The sequence below is a fragment of the Falco cherrug genome, chromosome 13, assembly GCF_023634085.1.
Source record: "Falco cherrug isolate bFalChe1 chromosome 13, bFalChe1.pri, whole genome shotgun sequence".
NCBI classification, from domain to species: Eukaryota; Metazoa; Chordata; class Aves; order Falconiformes; family Falconidae; genus Falco; species Falco cherrug.
The window spans coordinates 30,782,893-30,807,576 of record NC_073709.1 but is presented as its reverse complement, the minus strand read 5'-3'; the positions used below and the strand labels follow the sequence as shown (position 1 = coordinate 30,807,576).

At 50.2% G+C, this 24,684-nt stretch overlaps 1 long non-coding RNA gene across 6 annotated transcripts in view; it reads left to right on the top strand.

The window, feature by feature from the left end:
• The first annotated feature begins 8,866 nt into the window (after positions 1-8,866).
• The window catches only part of LOC114014395 (uncharacterized), a 29,827-nt gene continuing 14,009 nt past the window's right edge, over positions 8,867-24,684 (top strand). For 2 of the 6 annotated variants that reach the window (XR_008734937.1, XR_008734935.1), the window contains exon 1: positions 8,867-9,860. This is a non-coding gene — a long non-coding RNA (uncharacterized LOC114014395). The remainder of the gene's footprint in view (positions 9,861-24,684) is intronic. The other 4 variants (XR_008734936.1, XR_003557855.2, XR_008734934.1 and 1 more) reach the window with 3 other exon arrangements.

Genomic DNA, 24,684 nt, shown 5'->3' with positions numbered 1-24,684 from the left:
TGAGACCGAGAACGTTGAATACACTCCCCGTCTTTTGTTGCCAGCCCAGCTGTAGGGCTTGATCCTGTTTGCTCCCTTGCTCCCATACACATGGTTTCCCTCCTGAAGAAACCTCTGGCTGCAGGTGGGTCTGGCACAGTGCTGCTGTCTTTCTGCACGTACCAAAGTGTCACCGCAACAAGCGGCAGACAAGCCCAATCTACTTACCAGGAATCACTTGAATTATTCAGGAAAAGTTGTTCTTTCCACTCTAATTTTTCATACTAAGATGTTGTGGACTTCAGTATTTCTCTTGAGCATTTTTCTGTCCCCACACGTGCCAGTCCAAGTGCTACCAGCAGTGGCTCACCCGTGCGGGTTGGCTGGACCAGCGTCTTCCCATGGATTTCAAGGGGAGGCTGATGGTTCAACCTCCTCTGCTCTGGTCTTGCAACTCGTCTGTCCCACCAGAGAAGAAAATATGGGGGCCGCCAGCATGCTTGAGGGAACAGCGGCCTTGCCTGTCTCCTCGTGAAACGTAGGCTCCATAACCCCCTGTGCAGCGTTCCGTAGGCTGAACGCCCGTGAGCGGTGGTAAGGAGCAGATTGCCCTTCGTCTGGCTGCGGATGCAGCGGTACGTGGCGATGTACAGGGAGTGAAGCGCATTGTGAGCAAGGCAGATGAAAGCCACTGTAAAAGCATGGTAGGAGAATTGTTGTTAGCAAGGACAGTATTTTCACTTTGCATCCTTCAGTGCCTGCCTAGCCATAACTAGAAAGAGAAGTGAGAAAACGATGCCTCTAAAGTTTTATTTCATGTCTTGCTTGCTATTTACCATGCTATGTAAAGACCCAGTCTGGAGCTACTTCAGTGTTCAGGTGCTTAAATGAAGATGTGTGGAAGGGCTTGCAGGTTTAGGACCTATTTTGCTCACTTGGCCGCCTCGGCCCTCTGGACAAAAGCAAGCCTTGGGAAATGACTGCCAAAGCTTTGCCTGTGACCAAAACACAGCGGAGGACTGGCGGGTTACCGACAGGAGCTGATAACAAGCTTGCTTGGCTAATTACTGTTTTTAAAGTCCAAAGTCATTGGAAAAAATGACTAAAGTTATATTTCACACAGCGACGACAAGAAGAAAGAGCGCTGGAATGTCTGAGTCACTACTCTGAGCACTCTTAATTATACAGAGATATAGATTTCATATGCTGCGTTACATATTACAAGCGTGTGGATGCTCAGAGAAGCCTGGTGGCTGTCATTATGCATGTTGTTTACCAGGAGATTCGAGGCTGGGTGAGGTGACCCAGCGGGCTGTAGTTAGAGGGAGTTTTTTTGGTTGGGTTTTGTTGGTGGTTTTTTTGCAGGTGATTTTATTGGTTTTACAGAAATTGGAGCAAAGCCTGAAACAAGCAAACTGAAATAGTAGGTAATGATTTTCTTCCAGACCTGATGCACAGCACGTGGGAGCGTGGCTCACCCACCCAGCTGCTTCATGCACGTGTGCTCCATGCAAGCACACGCTCACACGTGACATGCTTTCTACGCTGCGTCTGTACGGTGCTTGGCTCAAAACCTGCCACCGTGCTTGGTCCCTTGGGAGTTACTGGGGGTGTGCAGCCCAAGTGGCCTGTGGAAACCAGCCGCTGGTCCAAACTTCCCAGATGGAATCGAAGCGACCGCACCAGTCAGGGCACGGCTGGTCCCCGCTGATGGTGAGCCCTTGGCAAGGGGTGGCAGACCTGGGGAGGTCTGTCCGGTGTCCTGGTGCATCTGGGTGGTGCACAGTAAAGGTATGGCTGCCTCTGCAAGAGGATGCTGCCCTGGTAGGTCCTGGACCATATCTGCCAGCCCTGGGTAGGTGCCTCAGGCAGCCAAAGGCATTTCAGAAAGCAGTATACGGTACCTAGGCACAGGCTCCCGCATACCTCCTTGGCCATCACGTGGGCTTCCTGGACAATCCCAGGGCAAAGGGCATGTGGGCTCTGCTATGAGCCGTTTCCTGCAGGGCACGTGGACCAGGAGCTGGAGAGCCAGCGCCAGTCTGCACTGAGAACTGTGAAGATGCCCTTTTGCTGAGTGACCTCCTGGGATGCTGGTCCCGAGGTTGTGGGCAGAGTTCAATACCAAAGGCAGTGCCAGCCCCTGTAATTGGGCATGCTGATAGTACTTTTCCTGGATTACCTTTGCACCCATGTGACTGAGCTTTCCCAACAAAGCATGCAAGCAATTAAGGAGCTGAAGGCTCATTAAAAAAAAACCCAACAACAACCAGCCACACAGCTGGGCTTGTGACTGGTCGCTGGTGTCTCCAGCACCCAATAAGCATAAGGCTTTGGAAAAATCCAGCATGGAAAGGGTTAGGAGCTCAGTTACGTAATTCCTTTAATAAGTTGTTTTGTCATAAGCCATATCATAAACAGGCAGGAACAGGGACAGGAGGACAAGAAAGAGGAGGAGGAGGAGGAGGAGGATGGAAGGCTTCTCATAGCCTCCACTGCAGGCTGAGGAGGCTATAGGTCATTTGCTGGGTGGTGACTAATGTCATTATCTATTTTTCCCCCTTGAAGTGGTAATATTTCATCTGTGGTTTGGCCTTTTTATTCTTCTGTTCAAAACATGCCTGTTTGCCTTTTTCTTGCAGCCCTCATCACCCCCCTCCCTTGGGATGGGAGGGATGCACGGGGCAGCTCCCAGGGTCCCAAGGGCAAGGATGTGCAGCCCCAAACAGTGGGCTGGGGTTGAAAGGAGGTATAAATCTGGGAAGAAAAAAGGCAGTTTATGAGTTTTGGACCCCAGGTTTGCATGCTCTCCAGCAGCGCTGGCAGCGTCTGCAGCAAGGACCTCAACCCCTCCCGCTTCACTGCTGCCAAAATTTCCCCAGCCCACAGGCAGATGCATCAAGAGAGGCCAACGTTGCACTGCAGTGAGGGTTTGGGGGTTTCATAACATAACCTGTGAAAATAAGGCCTGCTGGGTGGACTGGCTTTCTGCTGGCCCAGGCTCCCAGGAAACACAGTGGTGGGCACCCCATGCCCCCCCAGCTCCCAGGGAAGAAGGTGGCTGATAACCAGAGCTGCTAATTGCTGCGAGGAGCTGGAGACAGGCAATTAGTCACTTCTGCGATGGCCAAGCCCCGTCAAATGCATTAGTTAAGCTGGTGTCCCCGGGTGCTTGGTTAGTCCCCCTGCGCCTGGCTTTCCACTGCACCAGGGTTTTTTTTAGAACATTCGTATTTTCCATCCTCTGGCAGGGATGATGCCTGCTTATTAGTGTCACCGTCGCCCCGAGAGGGAGAGATGCACTCAGGCACGGGTACCAGCAGGAGGGCTGGAGGTGCCTTGGTGGCGCTTGTGCTTTCCAACAAAATCCAGGGAAAGCAAGGGGCAGGGGGAGGGCAGCACTGCCCGGTGGTGATCCCATGGGCAGTGACATGCCCGTGCACGTGGGAGCATCTCAGCATCTTGTCTTTGCACTCACATGTGTGTGCACGTGTGCATGTGGATGTTCAGCTAGCCCCTCGTGAGGCGAGGTTTCCCCGTGGTGCCCAGTGCTGGGAGGGCATGTGAGCACGTGTGTGTGGGGGGGTGTCACTGGGTCTTCCCCCTGCTCCCCAGGGTGTACCACAGCAAGGCAGGCCTGATCTCTCCTGCAGGAAAAAAATCTAACCAGCTTGAATGACATAAGAAATGACCTGAAACATAGAGCTGAGACACGGGTAAGCATAATCAAAAAAATAATAGGAACTTTCTGGTAACGGCATGGCGGGGCCTGGGTTGTTTTATGGTGTCAGGTCAGTGCCCTGAGACAGGCAAGGAGGGAGGGAAGGGGCCCCTCTCCCAGCTCCTGCCTGCTTTTTCCCTTTAGGGAAGGCGTTGCTTTTACATTTGACATCCAAACACTTCTCTCCCAGCTGCCACCCCAAGCTGTGAGCGTTGTACTCTTCTCTTTGAGGGGGTCAAGGAGGGGGTTGAACGGCGAGCCTGGATGCGAAGGTGCAAATTCAGCCTCAGCAGTGCAGACAGTACCAAAGGAGCCACAGCTCCTTCTGCTTCTGGAGGGATAATTAATCCCCAGAGGTGGCTGCTGGCCGCTGTTTTGGGAAACCAGCTTACAAGTCAGGGGCTAGAGCACTGAGGACCAGCTACTAGAGGTGGCTGGGGTTGCAGAAGAGGAGGAGGACTTTAATTTAAAACAAGTGTTTGAAGCTTGGGGCTGGAGTGGCTGTGCCTGTGAGAAGGGAACGGAGCAGGGATCTAATTTTTAAATAAGCACCGTCCGACCTCTGCCTCGTGCCAGCCACCCCACTCCACCCCGGTAACAGGCTCTTTACCACGACGCAGAAGGAAAAAAAAAAAAGAATAAAAAGAGAACAGGGAAATTCTTGAGATTCTTTCCAATGGAAAAAATGTCTCCACTTATCACTCAGTGTCAACAGCAGCAGACACCTGTGTTTGAACACCCAGCAGTGAGTGGCCAGGCAAAAGGTAACTTAAAGCTTCTGCTTCCACCTCCCTGCACACACGCAGGTGGGACGATGGACTTGGACACCTCTCGTCAGCCCAGTGGGGCTGCGGCCAGTGTCCGGAGGCAAGCTCAGAGGTGGCAAAGCTGGCAGCATCCCGTGGCCAGGAAATGCCAGCAGCCTGACTGCCGACGTGAGGCGTTATCATACGTTCCTTAATTAGACCGTCACCGACTTACCCCTCCCTCCTCCCCATCCTCCCTCCAACTCTTGCTTCATCGCATGCAGCGGTAAGCCCTGGTGCTCGCTATTTTCCCTGCTGGCCAGCCAGTGTGGGAAGCTCAGGAAGGAGGATGAAGGATGTGGCACAGCGTGGTGGGAAGTACTGGGAAACCCAGTGCGCTTCCCCCAGCCTGGGGATGCACGGAGTCTATACTCTGGGGTGAAGTGATGCTCTGTGAGTGGCACAGTTATTTGCTCTTGTGGCATCACAGCATGGCACACCAAAGCCATGTGCTGCTGATCTTCACCAGCCGGGAAGGCTGGGCACATCACGTACTTGTGGCACAAGGATTTCTTGGTCAATCCATCAAAGCTTCTGCTCTTCCCACCACTCCGTCCATCGCTCTCCCTGCTAACCAGCACCTGTGAAGCAGAGATGAGGGCCTACAAAGATTTTCCTCTATTCCCTTCCCACCTTCGCTCAAGTTCTTGTCCATTACAAATGTCAAAGTTTTGGGGAAGAGGACCTCCAAACGTCACAGCAGCCTTGTGTTTTACAGGTTCTATGCAATGCTAAGGTGCTGGTAGGAAGCCACTACCACGTGATGGTCTGTTTGGGGGAACACCTACTTCCCATCCCTCAGTCCTCCCCTGTTACCTGCATGATCTTGAGCAAGCTGCTTATCTTCTGCATTAATTTCTTAATTAACGCTTAATTTCAGCTTGATTCCTACATGTAAAGAACAGAAATAATAACAATACTGAAGCCCATTCACAGAGTGTGCAGCAATACCCTGCACGTGAACACATAGAGATGGTCAGCGATTAGTGAACATATATATGAAATCATAGAATGGTTTGGGTTGGAAGGGACCTTTAAAGGTCACCTAGTCCAACCCCCCTGCAATGAGCATACATCACCCGGCATCACTGACCACATATCCATTGTGTTTCTTTTGTTATTTCTATTGCTGCTGTTTTTCTTTTGGCTTGTTAGCGATAATGCTCCTGAGATGTTTTCTAAATATTTTTTTGAACAAAAAAAAAAAAGAAAAGAATTTCTTGTAGTCACTATGAGATAATTTATCAAGCTAGGAAGATGCGTCTTGGTTAAGTTCCATGCATCCCACAGCATCTGAGCCACAGAAAGGAAACACTGGCTCACACCTGCCTCCAAGGCTGGTTCATCCTGACTGATGCGTGTTACCTGAAGTGCTTGGATTCAGCGTGTGGTCACTCTCGGCACCTCCTACAGCAACGCAGGTGCTCCAGAGCAGGGTGTATAAATATGGTGGGTTGAAATGTTCTCTAAAAGCAGAGGTCCTTTGCCAGCGCAGGTTTAACTGTTTAAAATGAGATTCCTCTGGTCCAGCCCTATCATGCAGCTGAAGGAAGAATCCCATTTTTTTTACCAATAGAGTTGAAAGCAGTGAAAGCTTTTGCTAGCATTCCCGTATCATTTGGAGAAGTGATTTTTTTCTCATGTTTTCCAACATTTTTCCCCATATCAATCCACTAAGCAAAGTCCGCTAAGTGCTGCATAATTCAGCATCATTTGGTGCCTGTAATGCTACAATTACTCTTCAAGGCTCATTTGCTTCAAGGTCTTCAGGCTGTAAAGTTATGGGAGTGCGGTTAGTTGATTTTCAGGAATGTCTGCTCTCTGGCAGGGGCTGGAGAAGGAAGGAACTGAAAAGAAATGCATGCAAATTCAATGACATAGCAGGAACTTTAGAGGCATTTCAACACTGCGATACCCACAGGCAAAGAAATCATAATTGTTCAGAGGAAATACAGCCTTGCCAACTCCTACGATTTTATCAGGAGTCTTGTAATTTTCAGTGTCCTTAAAAGCCCAGCTTCTGGAGTCATCCCATTGTCAGGGAGTCTCAGCTTCCTTTTAAATGAAAAAGAATGTTTCCAGCCTTTTTTTTTTTTTTTTTAACCCTCCAGAGAAAACCTTTAGAAAGTATGCTGAAGGTTCAGAAATGGAAGGAAAAGAGAACCCAGGTCATATTAAAACAAGCAGAAAACCAACACAAAAGTGCATGCTTAAAAATATGCTCACTCTGTGGGTTTTTTTGGAAAAACTCAATGCCAAAATCACATCTATTGCCATTTTTATCTGGACACCTGATTTGCAGATGCTTGTGCTTGGCTCTCCCAGCCTTGTGCACTTACCTCACAAAGGCTCAGGTAGCCTTTGGTGGCTCCCGGATGGGGCAGGATGAGATGCTGAGGCTCCACTCTTGCTCTTTCTCTTTGTCTTCTCCCCATTTTCACCTGTGACTTGCTGTTCCCCAGCTCTCAGAGGCATTGTCAGCCCTAAAAGTCTGTCTGCCCTGACACAAATGCTTGTTGCTTTGCTACTGGCCTTGTCAACTACTTGTATATCATCTTTGGGCAGTACCTGCTTAGGTATTCCTCACTGCCCTTACAGTGTAGATGATGGTGGGCATCCAACGTGAATCGCTGTCCTGCATCCCTTCCACCTCTCTGTGCGGTGGCTTAGCCACCTGGCATTGCTTAGTTCCCTGAAGGCACCGCTTTCCTCTGTGTTTCCATCCAAGTTCACATCTACAGGGATGCCTTGGCATGCACTGCCCGTGTTCCCTGGCCTCAGCTGGCACCTGGCTGCTCACTCAGCTCTCCCCATCGTGAGCATCACCCCAGCCCCAGGGCCTGTGCTGCAGTGGGATCTGCTTCCCTGGGTGTCGGGCACCTGGGACAAAGGGTGCACAGGGTGGCTGATGGAGGGCATTGGCTTCACTAGAGCCAGTGAGAATTTGGCGAGACCTGAGGAGAGTTAACCTTCATGGGGAGGCTTGAAGGCACTTTGGTAGGGGAGGAGCAGGCTGCTATGGCTGGCGTGGACAGTTTTTTGAGAGCTAAAGTAGTGGTGTGGAAAGTTGGCTGTGCTTTGCCTTCCGTCATGGCTGCAAAGTCAAAATCATGACAAGCACGGGGGAAGGTGGAGGAGTTGTATCTCCCCGGTGTTGTGGCAACGAGGTCAGGCGAGGGGATTGCAAACCAGCTGCAAAGGCATGGTTATGCTTGCAGGGTAGCTGGGCCCTTAATTATGTGAGTAATCTTCCCGAGCGGGCTTGTGCAGATACAAGGGATGAGTAAGTGCGCAGGGCCACGTTTGCAAGAGGCACGTAGGCTGGAGGGCCAGCCAAAGCCTGCACATGGACGTAGAGGAGAGGCAAGGGCAGCAGGGAGGCGGGTGAGCAGCAGGGCGAGGGGAGGACGGTGGTCAGTCTTGACCAGAGGGCATCACCTGCCTTTCCTGGGAGGGTCATTGTAAAGACCTGAGGTGAGATGCCAAACTGGAAGTGAGGAGACTATGATTTTTTAAGCAATGCGCCCTTCCGTTCAGAAAACGGTGCTGGGCTTTTCTGTGAGAGGCCGTGAGCCTTTGCCGCACCTTTCAGCAGCACCGTGTGTCTGTCCCCTCACTGCTCAAGGCAGCGGCTCAGGCAAGGCTGGAGATAAATATAGCCAGGGATGGGAAAACTTCACGTCTTTAGAAGCTTCACTCAGCACTGGATCAGCACCAGAAGGTTTCAGCACCTATTTTGAGCACATTTCGACTTAACTGGGTCTCCTGCCTCCTGGAGGCAAAAAATAAGCTTTGTCACAGCATTTGTTCTGCTTCCCACAGGCTTGTGGCGATGCAAGCACAATTCTGCTTTCCTCTAGCCCTCTGAAATAGCCCTTTGGCTACCCAAGGAGCCTCCCCATGCACGGAAGCTGCGACTTTAATAATTTCCTAGCGAGCTGTTGGCTGTCACAGGGGAGGTACATGTATGATGCTCTCTCCATGGCTTTGCTGCTGGTCCAAAATAGAAATCCCCAAATTCCAGAATGGGTTTCCCCCTTCGTGTGTGTGGAGGTATGAAGTGTTGCAATACTGCAGGCTGCTTATGGAGGTGTAGCAGTTGCGATGTGAGGAACTGTTCAACGGGACTGCACAAGCCCAAGGTACTGCAGCCTGAGCCCTTCCCCGCGCTGCCTGTGCAGCATGGGCTCCGCAAACACCTCTGGGAAGGACTCCCGCGCCCTTCGTGCGACGCTGAGCTGCAATCCCCTTTGCTCTTCATATTTCAATGAAGTCTCTCTTTCTGTCTCCCTGCCTGTGCGATTCTGCCAAAGGTTTGGATTCGTAATGCTGCCAAAATGTCTTGCTGAAATCAAAGAGTGAAAATATTTCTGTTTCTGAAAGGATGGGCATTGCTGCTGACAAGGAGTGAACTCTTTCTTTCCATAGACAAACCCCCAAATGTCTGTTCTGGCTTTAAGTAGATATTAGCTTCAGCCTAAGGAAAACAGCAACAAATCAGGAAAACCGAGTTTCCTGCAGAAAGCCCGGTGTTTGTCTGTCCGGTAACGGACTGCTAATTCCAGGAATAAAACAGCTGCTATCCTTGCACGCAGGCAGTTGTCTTGGACTTTAAAGAGGAAATGAAATGGGGAAAGGAAACAAAAAATATTAAAACATCACGTATAAAACCATGCCAAAGGTATAGAGAAGCAGAAGTTCTCATTCAGTGAAGCATTACATGATTGTTCGATAGGTCAGCAAGTACTGCAGGTGAAATTCTGAGTTCTCTGAAGCGGATTGTTAAACCTTGGAGGCTGGGGCTTGCTCACATTTTGCCTAAAATGCTTAGCCTGCTTTCATGCTGTTCATGGGGGAGACTGAGTCCTGACCCATGGAAAAACGATGCCTGAGATGCAACCGGCACTAAGTCAAGGTGGTCCCACAAGTACAAATTCAGGAAACAAGTACAAAATCTAGGAAAAAGCGATCAGCAAGACAGTTTCTGCTATTGATTGGGTTGAAACAGAAAGTTTTAATTCTGTGGGAACTTGCATAGCCCCCATTACGTTATCATCTTGGTGGTGCTTTATCACCTGTATTGCATTCATTCTCATGCAGCCGTAGGAGATGCAGGTGTCTCCTGGCACAGGTGAAGAACATAATGAGAGACAACAGAGAGAGATTTACTAACATCCCTCAGCCTGGCTGGTCTTGCCTGTAAAAGGTCTTGCCTTTGGTTGTGGTTTAAGTGTTGATGCAGGGTCTTTTCTTGGTGTACTTTTCTGCTGTCTCTGCCCCTTCCTGGCATCAAGAGCAGATTGGCTTCCTCTGTAGTAGGGATGCTGTGTGACACTGAAGAGCAACATCCTGAGGTAAGTCCCCAAATGGCATTTGTTCATGCTGTGCTGCTGCTTGCTGAGAGCTCCTGGCTTCCCTTTGCCACATCTGCTTTACCCTTCTGCCCCCCATTCCCCTCTTCTCCAGAAATCCCTTCTGCGAGACCCCTGTTTGCTTCTCCCTCCTGGCCTCTGCTTTCCTGTCCGTCCCCACTGATGTGTGTGACCAGGGTGGGGTGGGATGGAGGGGTCTGCTCCCTCCCCCTGGGCTGCACTGGGACCCTGCTGGCATGCCCTCCCTTTGCAGGGGGCTCCAGGCATCCTTGTGGTGTGACATTGATCTGTGTCCATCGGAAAACATAATGGCTTTGGAGAAGGGATGGCTTTGAACCATCTGAGAAGCTGACATCCCTCAAAAGGTTTTAAAGCTCCTGTCATTGGATCTACAAGGACTTTAGAGCGCATTTGCAACTTCTAGATTGCCAGAGAAGAAAACCTTCTGCTGTACTTCTTGCTTTTCTGCTGTCAGAAGATGCCTGGGGAGGGAGAAGCTGCGCTCCCAGCCCTCTGACCACCCCTCTCTGCGCTGCTCCCGGAGCAGGAGGTGGAAAATCACCGACTTTACTGGTGCCTTTTGCTTTGTCTCTCTCTTCCTCTCCCCTGGCAGCCTCCTGACAGCATGGGAACAATGGGATGACGTGACCGGAGCCCTGTAAATGCTAATTCCCCTTTGAGGCTCTTGCACCAAACAGGAAGCACAAACTGCCCCGGAATAGAAATCCAGTCCTTGCTCCGCTCCTCAGCAGAGCCTGCTCCCAAATAATGCCACCTGGCAGGCCCCTCTCTGCGTGGCCGAGCTGCTCTGCCCCTCGCCGTGCTCCCCAGCCCCACTGCTCTGGCTGGCCATGCTCACCAGGGGGTCGTCTCCTGCCCGGGGCTGGCAGGCAGGTGGGTTTGGGGATGGGACTCGCCCTGGCAGAGCTGGGGCTGCCAAGTGGTGTTGTTGGAAGAGGGCAGAGGTATGTTGGGAGAGTAGCAGGAGCCTTGGGAAGCTGAGCTAGGCAGTGATGCCGGTTTTGAGGATGGATCGTGGAAGGGAGGCTGTCTGCACCTGCTCATGTTACCCCTGCTCTGAGGTAGGCTGCTTGGTGCCAGAATGACAAGCATCATGTTGACCTGCCAATAACCTACCCTCTTCAAAACTAATTTTCCTTTTCACACTGAACAGTGGGGCGTTAGCGTGCAAACTTGCAATTGCTCCTGGGCTGTTGTTCCCTCTGTAACACATTTGCTGGGACATCTGCTGCAATCAATAGATCATTAGGAAGTACCCTGTAAGGAGCGAAGTGTTGATCCAAGTGAGGATGCAACCCAGGTGGAGGGTTTGGATGTGTCAGCTGGATTGCAGGGCCTCTGCTAAAGCAAAACTTCCATGCCTGCTCCCTTTAAACTGCCTTGAGCATTCAGAGCAATCCCTTTGCTTCCTTCGCTTGTCCTTCGCATGTGGTGTATTTGCAGTTCCTGCGGGTGGGCATGCTGCATTTAAATGAGGCTTCAGTCATCGCAACCTGCCGCTCCTTATCCTGCAGTCCAGCAGTGATGTGACAGGGCTGGATTTTGGATGTCGGAAGATTAATTGCCACAGAGCAAGTGCTGCTCGGTGGTGCAGAGACAATGCTGTGCAGGTCAGTGGTGCTGAGTGGGTGCAGAAGCATGGTGGTGCAGTGTGGTGACGCATGCGGTCTTGAGGACATTCACAGACTTTTCAGGAAAATCCTTTTCTCTCCTGAGCTTTGACTGACTCTCCATAAATTGAGGACAGTAGGTCTCTATCTATTAGACTGAGCTGTTTGGAGCAGGTACCATCTCCTGGTCTTTGTGCAGTAGCAAAGCCCCTTACCCTGGAAAGTGAGGTATTACCTGCAGCACTGGCAGTATAAAGGCAGGAGCTGTGCTGTAGTCAGAGCTAAATCTTTGGTGTTGACTTCAGCAGAAAGTGCTTGGGCTGGGAGGGGGCTCACAAGAGACAGTTACAAGAAAAGTGTCCCAGTGTGGGCAGATGAGTTCCTCCTCTGGGTGAGGAGGGATGCAGTGATGTGTTCCTGGAGGATGCAGGTCTGCTCCCTAGCTCAGGACCCACCAAACCACAAAGTTTCCCTGAAGGCTGATGGGCTCTGGGTGTGCAGATGGACTATGGAGTTGTAAACATGTCCTCCCCTGCCAACCTGGCTACCCGACAGCATGGCAGGTCTTGCCTCTACCCATCTTGAGTCTCTCCATCAGTGTCTAGATTGCTTTAGGCTTTGCTGGGTTAGGAGAAGAGTTGAGGGGCTGGTGACAGGCAAAAGTGTTCCTCCCTTCATGCCGCTGACATGTTTTAGCATGGTTTTATCTGGTATTTCCTAGAGGTAGCCCTGAGCAGCTAAATGGAAGTAAAAATGGAGACGTCCACATGGAGGAAGAATACTAGGCTTGGTAAGCCCCAGCCTGGCTTTTTGGATGGCTTCAGTCAGCCTTTTAAAGACCCACTTCTAGGGGCTTTCTCTGAAAATGGGGACATCCTGACCGGTACTGGTTACAGAGGCCACAGATTTACTTGGCTTCCCTGGCTGCCTTCTGTGCTTCTGTATCATTTCCATTACTGGTTCTTTAACCTCAGCCTTGCCACCTCTTCACCGCTCTCCAAAAAGTGCAGCAGTGACGGTGACATGCTGCTTTCATCTGCACAGCACGCTGGTACATCCACATGATGAAAACGGGCGTGAGATTCTGCTGTACTGCTGGTAGGGGAGGGATCTTCTGCCCTGGCACTGCCAGGCTTCCCTTGCACGTGTAGGTAGTCAGGAGGGTCACCAAGCCTGCGGAGTTTCAAGATGGGAGCAAGATATTTCCCATAATGATCTCTAATCATTATTTTAACTAAGGGAGAAGGGATTGAGCTTGTTGCTTGTGTGAGGCTGAAGACGCATCTAGTTTTCAGCAAGCGGTTTGTAGGATCGCAGCCCTCTGGGAGTTAGGCTGAGATAAAAGAAGACATCCCTGCATCCTCCCATGGCTGTGCCTGAAGTTTCCAGGTTACACCACTTATTCTCAGCTTCTTGCCTACAGCACTACTGCTAATGCGTGTTTCCAGCTTCCATCAATGCACGAGGTTAAACGTGACATCTCCTTAAATGCTGAGTGTCGTCTTCCCTGCACCCTGAAGGTGACGGGCTGGGAGCAGATCTGCTGAGGAGGAAAAAAAAAAAAAAAAAAAGGGACTTGAAGACAGGAAGATGTGTTTTTACACTCTGTTTCCAAGCTGAGATTGGAGGAGAAAAAGAGCAGGGACCAAGGTTCTGAGTAGCATGGTGATCTGTCAGGAGCCGTGGCAGCTGGGACCTGCATGGCTCGGGGGCTGGGTAATGGGCTGTGCAGTCCTTCACCTCCGGGTCCACAATGTTCATCCAGGCACTGGCCGGCAGCGAGGGAATAGTGTTGCTCTGGCAGAGCTGCTCAGCAGTTTCTGTGAAAATAAAAGGACTCGCTGCTGCCTGACAAGCCCTGTTCCTGCCGTGGCTCCTAGCAAGTGCCTGGGGAACCGAGAGTGGGTGTTAGCAAGACCCTTTGGAAATTACCGGGAGAAATGGCTCCAGTTAGACCAGCTGATACTGGTGTGCGCTTGGGCACACAAATGTTTTCTCATCTATTTGGTGCCAGATGAGGAAATCGGTATGCTCAGATCAAAGGAACGGAAGAGATGGGCTAGATATCAGAAGCAGTAACTGGGTGGACCAGCAAGACAAGAAGGGAATGGGAGTGTGTTCATATGGGCTGGTCAAACCTTGCTGGTGGTAGCTGAGAGCCTGGTAAATAGCTCAGCTTTACAACCGAGTCCTTGATGGTCCCTTCCTGGACTTCACATGTTGATGGAAACTACTACACACTCTTGTTATTGGTACTTTATCAAAATGTTGCTGTGCCAGATCCTGGAGAAATTTGCACCCAAGATAGAGAACTTCCTAGCTGAAGGACCATCTGGCTTGATGCTCAGAAAGGAAGTGCGCTATTCCAGGGAGTGCTGGGAAGGTGGTGGGTGCTTTTGGTAACTGTGCAGGTGTCAGCAGTGATAAAGCGCAAACCTCCCTGAGTAAGGCTGGGGGTGGCAAAAACACGGAAAGGCTGGTGACAGGTGTGAGTGTTGCAGTGGCTGTGGGCAAGGAGCGGGATAATTGGCTTGACCTTAGGATAGGTGTCAGGCAGGCTTGTGCTCCAGCACCGGCTTGTTTGGAGAGACACTGGGGAAAAAAGATGTTCAAAAGAACCACTGATGGGAAATCTGCAGGAGGGTGCTTTGTAGCCCTCTGGGGATGGGGGAGTAGTTTACTGTACGCTTTACTGATGAGACTGGCCTGACCGGACCTTCGCGGGAAGACTGATGAAAATTTTTAGGAAGGAGGTTCAGAAGAAGATGCATTAGATCTAGAGAGCTAATGAGGAATGACAGTGGTAATATCCACCTTGGCATATGTTTTCCTAGGCAGATCTTGAGAGATTGCAATGTTTTACCCTTCCTGTGTATCTTGGGCATCCTGGCAATGAGGTGACAAGGAACTTTAAGCACTGCCTCAAAATCTGGTGTCGAGCTGGCTGTGTGACCCTGCTCCAGCTAAACTCACCTGCTTTTCGAATAGGTCACCACGCTACAAAGCTGTGTAAAATTGAGCTGGTGGTGCCTGGGTCAGGATCCTTGTACTGCATGTGAGACAGGCATGGAGAAAACCTGGCATTGGGAAGCTCTCTGAACTGGGAAGATAAGGAATGGCAAAGTGTGGCTGCAGCCTGGTTTTACAGCAGCTTCAGTGGTGATGGGCATCAGGGTTAAGGGAGTGAAGGGCTGCAGCCAGTGAGCCGAGGGGGCTGGGGGCCACTGAGTGGGGTGCCCTGGTGAAGCAGTGACCTGGCTGAAGAGCCTGGAAGCACGCAGAGGTGGTGAAGGATGGAGATGGCTGACCACTGGCTTCCATGTGTGCAATCTGCTGCTGGCAGTGCTGACACTGGGCTGAGCTGTGTGGTGTAAGGCAGGAGGGAAGGGATGGGACACCCAGCCTGTTGTGCGGGTGCAGGTGGCAGTGGCATCTTTGAGGTTGGGGGACCTGCTGTCGTGGCACGAAATCCTTCTGTCAGGGATCAGGGGAGGGGCTGGGGCTCTTCTGTTTACCTTGGCATCCTGCACCCACTCCCTGGAGCTCCTTGGGTCTTTGTGAGCCTGTGCATCGCATTACTGCAGCGACCTTTCTTGAATTGCTTTGGGCTCAGTATCAGCACAGTCTAGCCCTGTCTACATTGGAAATAGGATTACTTTCTACTTTCCACCTCGAGAGGCAAATTGGAGTCCACAGAGCAGGATTTAAGCCGTTAAGGCATTCCTATTAATTAGTCTCCTTTCCAGCAAACTGCCTGGATGGAAAAAGAAAAAAGCTGAGAGGTAAGGTGTACAGCCCCTCATCTCTGGGGTGGGCTCTGCCAGAGTTGTTGAGATTTTTTTTTTTATCGGTTTATTCTGCTTCTGAGGTAAGTATGCTCACTAATGTCTCGTGGGGGAGAAGTAGGGTTTAGCAAACAAAGCCCTGTGAAAAGGGAGAGCCAGAAATAGAAAGGCTGTGAATATAGAAGCCCCAGGCAGTGTCTTCCTCTGCCTGGAAGACTCTTTCCTTGTCACAAAAGCCACCCTCCGACTGGCTTTCCATGGCCCCAAGCAGTCAGGGGAAAGCAAGGCCATCAGAGAGGCAATCTTTTTTTTTTTTTTTGAGGCACAGTAAAGACCTATTCATGAAAGAAGCAGCAGGAGGGAAGGTGGGGAAGGGAGGAGGGAAACAAAGGGAGGTAGTAGGCAGACCTTTCAGTCTGAAAACTGTCTTGCTATTAACCTTTTGCAGTGCTCTGAGCATCCTCAAGCCCTGGGAATCTCCTAATTAATCCACAGGCTTTTATAAAGGTAATGGGGAAGTGGGAACTGAAGCCTGCAGATTTTGGTGGATTATCAATCACCACTCTGCCCATCCTGGCAGGCAACAGTGTCGTTCCCAGCAGGTGTATTCCTGCGAAGGACAGATCTTCTGGTGCAGAAGACTTCAAAGCTCTTTCAAGGACAGCGGAAACTCTCCTACCTTTGAGTTTTGTTCCAAATGAGAAACTTGCCTGCTGGTTTGAACTTTCTGGTGTGTCCCAGCGGTCTTCAATGAAGCTGGCTTTTTTCAGCAAGAAATTGGTGAACACCTTGCACAGGATCCAACCTGGGACTATGTTTTGCTGAAGAAGTGCTCTGCTTGCGCTTGATGCTTAAAAATAGAAGTGTGGGACGAAGGAGAAAGTTCCAGGGACATAAGTTTGCATGGCTGAAAGGAGGCAAATCACTTGGAAGAAAGCTTGGGGGAGATCGGTCAGTGTAAGGCTGCTGAGTCCACGTGCCCATGTTAAGGGCATGGACATGAAGCTGTTTCTGGAGAGACTGTGGCAAGTATTAAATGGTTTTAAAAAAACACCTCACAAGGCAAAGGGAGTTCTGGGCTTTACAAAATGATGCTCAGTGTAGTTAGTGGCGCCCACAGAAGACATTGTTCTACAATATGCCTGTAACGCTCCACATCTCAGGGTTTTTTTTAAAGAAACATTTTGTATTTTTAGGGGGGAAGTAATAGAAATTCATAGGAAACGTGAAAAAGCTGCTCTCAAATGGATTTCCAGGGATTTTTCTAAAAACAGGCTTTGATTTTTTTGCAGGTAGTGGTAGTCAGTCACGCAATCACAGCGCGCACATGACTATGCACAGCATGCAGCATCCCAGTGCCTTCTCTGCTAATACCTTTCAGCTGGATTATGCCTTAACATCAGATATGAAAGGGCTACAACCATGTTTTTTGTGCCTTAGGTGCCCCAATGGGCTTCTGAGGGACTGCTCCACACCAGTAGCAATACCTCTGTTCTGGGGAGAAGGGATTGCGGAGATCCACCACAGAACTGCAAACTCCAAACACAACTCCTCCTCGCTGACCCCTTCCCAGCTCTTGTGGCCCTGCTCTACCTGAAGCAAATGCCGTGCTTGTGTCCTTACGCGCCCAGCAGGGCTCCGGCGGGGGATACCCTGTCCACATGGAGTAGGCATGGGGCAAACAGACCAAGCAGCTCCAGCAGGAAGCTCAGGGGGGGATGTGGAGTTCATTCCTTGTGCACAAGTGGCTCGCTCCGTAGGTTTGATCCACTGATGCTACATTTCTTGCTGATAGAACATCATTGGGTAATTCAAGCCCTGAAATAAGGGGCATCTGAAAGGCATAGCATGTCTATAGGGGTGCCATGTAAGTTTCTAACCTGAATTACTTGCACCTGAGGCATGTCAGAAATGGGTATGGCAGCTAAATACAGTTAGAGCTGCTCAGGGTGGTGGGGTTGTGGAGGAAGGGTTAAGTAGAAACAATGGAATAAACTGGCCGAGGGGAAATGTAGGCTGAATACTAGGAAAACATTTCTTCACGCTAAGGTCACTTGTGCTACGAGAGGGGGAAGTGGCAGCTCACCCGGGCTGCCTTCTCCAGGCGTGGGATGGCTGGGGATGCTGAGGCAAGAGGGAATGGTTTCTACAGAGATGCAGGCTGCCTAGCATGTGTTTTCTGCTTCTGAGCGCTCGTGAGCAGCTGGAAAGGGAAATGTCCTAATGCTGGTGCCCCCTGAGGGTTTTTGCTGCAGTCCAGCAGCACGGTTGGGATCTGACATAAGAAAGAAGGAAAACCAGGGAGTGAGTAAGGAAAAGGAGTGACCTTAAAAGGAATTAATTGGAAACATTTCCCTGAATAGACTGCAACCGTTGCCCAGAAATATCTGCAAAGAGATGTGAAAGGGACACCTTTGGCCTTGTGTGGGGCTGACCGGGGGTCCCTGTGGGGCAGAGCAAGGTGGGGGGCTGGCCTCATGCTCAGGGCTGGCACTGCGGTGCCAGGGCAGTTTGGGCTGTAACGTTTTCCTGCAACCCCTGCCCTGGTCAGGTCAGCGCAGCTGCAGACACTCATGCCTCTGCAGCCTGATCTTCTGCCCTGATGGAAGTAGAATGGGTTGGTCTAAACTGTGCCTGGGTAGCCATAGGCTGCAGTGTGGATGTGCAGAGGTAAACTGTCGTGTGCAGGTATGAGGGAGTTTGTCTGTGAGGAAATAAATAGAATAAATATAGAATCTTGGAAGAATAATTTTCTTCATTTAGCTTTTGGGGCTATTCAGCCCTTTGTGCTGAAGACAGTTTACGATACACAAGTAAAAGGAAACGAGGTTCCAATAATACTGGCATGTGCCCTGGCTTTTCTGTATTGCACCGTTCTACTGAAAATAACTTTGGAAACCTGATTTTCCTCCTGCTCTAAATGTTTATGCAGAATATTTTTGGGTCAAGCCTTTCGTCGTCCCTTGGAAGGGTGTCTGAGTGGAGATGGTCTTTGTGTGCTGAAGTTTGGCTCCTCTGCCTTCTGAAAGGTCACTGTCACAGTGCAGAGCAGAGGCGGCTGGCACTGAAATTAATTCTGCAGTAATTCAGTGACTGGTCAGCTCATGCAGTTGTACTCCTGCGTTTAGTATAAGTGGTGCTCTGGTTACTAGAAATCCTCTTTAATTCTTCATTCTTGGTTGCTAACTCAAGTATCAACTGGAGCTGTACAAGAAGAAAATGGAAAGACCAACGTTCATTACTTGAAGTGACTTGAGAACTGCTCAAGGTGTATTTATACACCTGGGCAGTGTGGGTGAAGCCACTGAGCTATTAGCGTTAGCAGGGGAGCTGTAACCAGGAGACCTCAGAAAACCATCAAGTGATTTCAGTCCTTCTCTAAAGCTTTCAGAAGAGGAGGCCAGATGGGAAAGGGATTTATTATTGAATCTGAGGATATTGGCATCTGGTTTTTGTTCTGGCCTGGGCGCAAAACATCTGAGGACAGTTAGTATTTGAAGGCTACTCTGCTGCAGAAATTGTGTGGAGGAGACTTGGTCTTGTCCCACTCCCTGATCTAACTGGCCTCCTTTTAATTCAGCTTTAGTAAAGATGTTGCTGCCTGGAAAGGGAACCTGAGCCTGGGGGGAACCTGAGCATCCTTCCTCTCTGCAGTGTCAGAGGTGAAGAACTGGTTTGGGTTGTTCACTTTCAGGACTAGAATGGGCATCGTTTCCACACTGTGGGGGGACGTGCTTGTTGACTCACTCCTTGGCTTGGCCATCCCAGTCTCACTGGTGAGGCTGATGGTTCTGTGGTCTGAACACCTGGATGCTCCCAGCTGGTGACCAGGCAGCTCCGGAGTGACACTGCCTGCTGGCCATGGGTGATAAGCACGACTTTTGTTCAAGACCGCTCACCGGCACTAAGAAATACAAAACAGGTGTCATTGGTGGGCTGAAATGTGACACTTCCATATGGATATGCTGGTAGTGCTGCAAGCCCTCTGCAAGGGGGTGAGCCAAGAACAGCACAAACAGTATTAGAAGGGATTGCACTGGCTGAGAATGCATTAGGGCAAATGCAGGTTTCACCTTTTCTGCTGCTAGTGACACCAGGGCAACAATGTGAGTGGCCAGGCATTGCAGTCTGCCCAACCTACCAGACCCTCCTGCCTGCCCAGAACTCCCTCGAGAACAGGTATGGCTGCAGGCAGCGACTGAAAAGAAATGATGTGGTTAACAAATGGGAGAAAATCAAGTTGGTGAGATGTACTCGTCATCTGAGCTGGTGGCAGAGCGTGGATAAGTGATGGTGGGGTACAACAGCTGGTCCTGGAGCAGCCTAGGAGAGCAGGCGGTGTTTGGCTGGATGCTGCGCTAAGTGATCATCATTTTGCTTACTTGCTGGAAATCCTCCTTCTGCTCAGAGGTCCTCTCTGTCTCCTTTGGTTTTCCTCTCTGTGTTGTAGTAATTCTGCTTGGGTGAGACAGAACTTGTTTTGCTTTCAACAGCAGAGGAAAGCCACCAAACAGTGTTAAAATTGGGATGCAATATGCTTGTTCTGTAATGGTGAGTGGGTGGCTGAGAGACTCTCAGGGGATGCCTGGGGATGCTAGAGGAGAGGAAACAGCAATAGGAAGTCCCTACCCAAACAGAACTAAGAGCAGAGTGCTAAACTATGGTTGTAAGACAAGCAAATAGGGAAAAGCCTCCATGATATTGCACAAAGTTTAAAGCTTTGGCTTCATCGCTGTGGAAGCCCCTCATGGGGTTTGTAGGGAGAGAGAGCCTTAAGAAAGGGGACTGAATGTCTTGAACCACAGCGTCCAACAGGATGGAGAGTGCTTGTGTCCCACAGGGGCCAGCTCCTAAACCTGGTAGGAACGATCTCCAGTACTCTGTCGGCTGGGGAAAGCAAACCACTGCAGCAGGGTTACTGCAGAGCTTGAGATTTGCAAGGGAATGTCAGCATTTTATTTTGTTTCTCTTTCCTTTTTAAAGCAGAGCTAAGCTGTTCCTTCCTCCTCAAACCACTGGACTGAAGTTCCAGTCTAGCTTGCACCCACAAAACCACGCTGACTTCAGCGCATGAGCTGAATTTAGCCTTTGGCCCTAACCCCCATGGTAGCAGAGACACCTCAGGTCTGTGCTGGCTGGCCCCTGTGGCTGTGTGCTCCCAGCTCTGGGAAGTGGGGGAGGAGAAGCTGCTGCCACCTTGCTTTTTACCCCTTCAGGTTTTGCTGACTTTCACAGAGCTCACCTCTATTCTAGCAAAGGCATCGACACACCAGCATGGTAAATGGCAGCGTGGGTTTTGGCCAAGCTCCATTATGCAACAGGAAACAAGACATTGTAGCTGAGAGCAAGAGATCAGGGCTTCAGAGAACCTACTGGGACACTTTCATCCCTTTTTTTTTTTTTTTTTTATTTTTTTATTATTACAGGAAGGCCTGGTGGGTTTTTTGTTTGCTTTCTGATATCTACTTTCCCACCATGTTAGTGCACGGAGAGCCTGGTCCCTGCAGCGTGTGCTCGTGCAGAGCGAGCGTGGATGCTCATTTCCAGAGCTAGCGCTGGCTGGAAGCAGCTCTGACTTTCCTGCCTGGTGCAGTGATGGAGCCCAGCCAGAAGCAGGGCAACTGGGAGCCACAGGGCCAGTGCTAGCCCCAGCACGGCTGTGCTTGGCCACAGCCACCGAAGCTCTGCCAGCAGGGAGTCACGCAGCATCCCTGTGTGCTCCTGCTCCGTGCGGTACCCATCCTGCCTGCTTGCCCTGGGCATCCTCTTCCTCCTGTGCCCCAGACAGTGGGGAACTAACCAGAGGAGCAGAGTGGCTGTGGCCTCTCTCAAACATTTTCTGCCACCGTGCACTTCAATAAGCTGTGGTCCTTTTTCCACAGGGAAGAAGTTTTGGGTATCACAGTTTATAACCAATAAAAACTGAGATTTTGTTGGCCTGATGTGGCCCCTGTCTGACTGTAGTTGTAGCGTGGGTGTTTGCTGCTCTCAGGATCAGGGCATCAATGTGCTGGTCTGGGGGACTTGACATTGCAGCTCCTGGATCCAGGAGCCCATCCTGGGAACCTTCCTGTGGTAGCTGGAAGCATAAAACTACAGGTGGGAGGAAACGCAACTATTTTCTGTCCTGTTTCTGCTGTCTCCTCAGCCTTTGAAGGACTCTGAAACTCTGAGAACAAGGGAGTCCAGAACTCTGGGTTACCAATATTCAATATATTCTCCACACTGGCGTAAGCCCTTCGACAGTTGTTGTTCTTTGGGCAACTGAATGAAGGAAATACAGGCTTCTTGCACCGAGAGAAGGATGAGCTTGCAGGTTTTGGTGGAGAACTAGGCTGGACTGGTCTCCTCTGACACAGACTTTTGGCATGACCACAGACAAAGCACTTAACATCTGGCCCCGCTGAATGCAGTGACAGAAGACTTATTTTAACAGGATGGGAAATCAGCTGGTTACAAAAATACTATATATTTGATGATTGCTCATAGGAAGTGATGTCTGTTGTCAGACCCGAGGTCTGTACAGGCTTATGTCTTTAACACTGGGCAGCAGTGAAAGGTTGGGGACAAGGACATAAAGAACAAGGCACCAGTAGGACAATCACTTTTAGATTTGTAGGTGTTTTTTTTTGCCCCATAACATGCTTGCTAACGTCTTAGCAAATCTGGCATTTGAGTTATTCTCTTCTCTCTGTCTCTTCTTGGTTATCTCTTTGCTCCTGGTGAGAATGATTTGACGTGCAGCAAAGCCAGCGGTGTTTCCAGCCCCTCGCCTCTGCCTGCTGTCCAGCCTGGGACGCAGTGTTAGATGTTATCGCAAGCTGAGCAAAGAGCCCTCCCCAAGCTTTGAATCAGATGCTTTCAGAACAAGCCCCAAGTTCTTAGGAATATTTAAAGCAGCACACAGGATTGTTTGTGTGGTTTTTTTTTTTATTTTTTATTTTTTAGCTCAGCATTGACATTCCTGTGTTATCAACCTCTAGAGCTTGTTGCTTGCGCAGGAAGGAGGGCCATGAATGGTCCAGGCATGTGATGTTCCACTCACTTAACCCTATCTCTTATCAGCACACAGGAGGCTGCTGTGTCTTGTGGAGAGTTTTTCCATTGCCATTAGCAGCTTGTTGCTGCTCCTAAAGCTGCTATTCATTTTATATATATCCTGCCTGTTCCCCTCCCCAAGGTACTCATCCAGCTGTAACTGCAGCTCCCTCATTTTCTTTGAAATCTCTTTTTTTCCCTGCCTGCTCCTGCACGCCCAGGGCAGGTATGCTGGCTTGCTCTGGGGACACCCAGCCGGTGGTCTTCCCTACCTCATAACTTCGGAAAGAGCCTTCCCTGAGGCAGTGGTGTGTGCTTCAGAGGGTGGTGATGGGCAGGAGGACTGGTGGTGTGGGTGGTGGCTCTTCCCTACCTCATAACTTCGGAAAGAGCCTTCCCTGAGGCAGTGGTGTGTGCTTCAGAGGGTGGTGATGGGCAGGAGGACTGGTGGTGTGGGTGGTGGCTCCCCACAGCCAAAAATCACCCCCATGTGTACCCTGGTAGCACGATGGTGAGTGAGATTAAAGCAGGGGCAATAAGCTGGTATCTATATCTCTATGTATAACGTACAGGCAGATAGCTGTAGGGAATTATGTCCTTACAGGACACGGGATCAAGCAATGACTCCAAGGGCCAGACTGTGCCTTGTGCATCAGTTACAGCTTGATTACCATGACTGGGACATGTGGTGGTGCTCGGACAACCTGACCCTGAAAGAATCCTTTGGAGAGACTGATGAAAACAACCAGGCCATAAAAAAAACCCAAAAAACCAACCAACCCACAACCCCAAAAGCAACCAACTATCAACTTTGGTATTTGTTTAAGAGATTAGATAAGCTGACAGAAATGCAGAAGATAATTATTTACTCACGAACGAAGACACATATACCAGGAAGAAAATTCTTTTCCAAAAATAGCCACTTACTCTTTATTTATAGCTTCCCCACTCCCACCCCCCGCCCCCTGTCCTTTCTTCTGAGATAGAGCAGAACATTTACATAAGGGGCAAGGAGATCTCATGATGAATAACCATTTCTTGTGCAGAGCAAAGTCCTCATTAGACCTGCCAGCAGGGATAGATGTCTGGACCTAGCAGAGCACCAGAATTAGCAAATATCATTTAACTGCCTGAAGTCTTTAACTGACAGTAGATGATCTCCTAGAAGTTCAGTGGGTTTTTTTCAAAGCATCTAAATGATAACAGGCCTGATTTGTTCAGTGTAAGAAGTTTCACAGGACAGAAGCAAAGGCTTAGCTTGTGCCTGAGCTACACCCAGTTCATTTTGGCTCCTGCTCCCATCTCCTTGGTCATGTCCCAGTGAACAAGAAATGTGTAATGCCAGCGCTGGGGCAGCGAGGGCTATGCTGCCACCTGAATTTTACGGAGGGAGGAACCGAGGCACACTGACTTTTGCTGTTTGGCCATCTCCTGAAGGCCTTTCTGCAGACCTTTGTGGGGATCTGTGCCGAAGGTACTGACTCAAGATCGCTCCGAAAATTGTGGGCAGAGCAGAGAAGCGATAATGCTGCATTGCCTGGTCCCCTCTACGTGCTGCTCTGAGACAGGAGGATGGACCTGCGGGGCTCTTGCTTCCTTATAGCACTGACTTCTGCTAAAACAAAGCAGCTGTTCACCATGGAGCTGCCGGTGGGCTCACAGCCCCTTGTGCCACCCTCACCTGGCTTGCAGGACATCCTTCTTCCCTGTCATCTGGGGTCACAATGCTGTTGCTTTGCAGAAAGGACTTTGCAGCCAGCAGGTGAGGGCTGCCGGGCACTGAGCACAGTCTGGTTGCAGAGCTGCAGCAGTTGCCTGTGGCTACCTTAAGTTAATCTTATTTTGTGCTGCAATGTTGCTGCTACATTTTTGTGACCAAAGTGCTTGTGGTCCTGAGTGCAGGATTGTGGTCTCGGAGGATGATGAAGGGAGTGGAGGAGGCTGGTTATGAAGGAGGAGCCTCGATCTTCACAGTGCACATAAACCTATGGTAGATGCTGCCACCAGGAAGAAGATTGCTGGAGAAAGGGCACGGCTGATTGATGAGTTTTAGAAACATGTTCTTTTTAGCTTTGTGTGCATGTATTTTTAGTCTCGTAGGGTACAGAACTAAACTTTGAGCAAAAATAGCGATCGGCTTACATAACATCCTTGCTTACAAAACTCCCCCTGCTTCAGCTCTCCGGAGGCTTGTGGAGCGGAGGGCTGTCAATCACAGCGAAGCCATGACTCAGGCGCCTTCGCACAGCTCAGCAGCGCAAAGTCAAGATCTGCCGTGTTTACACGGGATGCTCTGCACAAGGCACGTGATGGCAAAGCAGCATCCCAGCTCCACTACCTCACAGGCAAGGC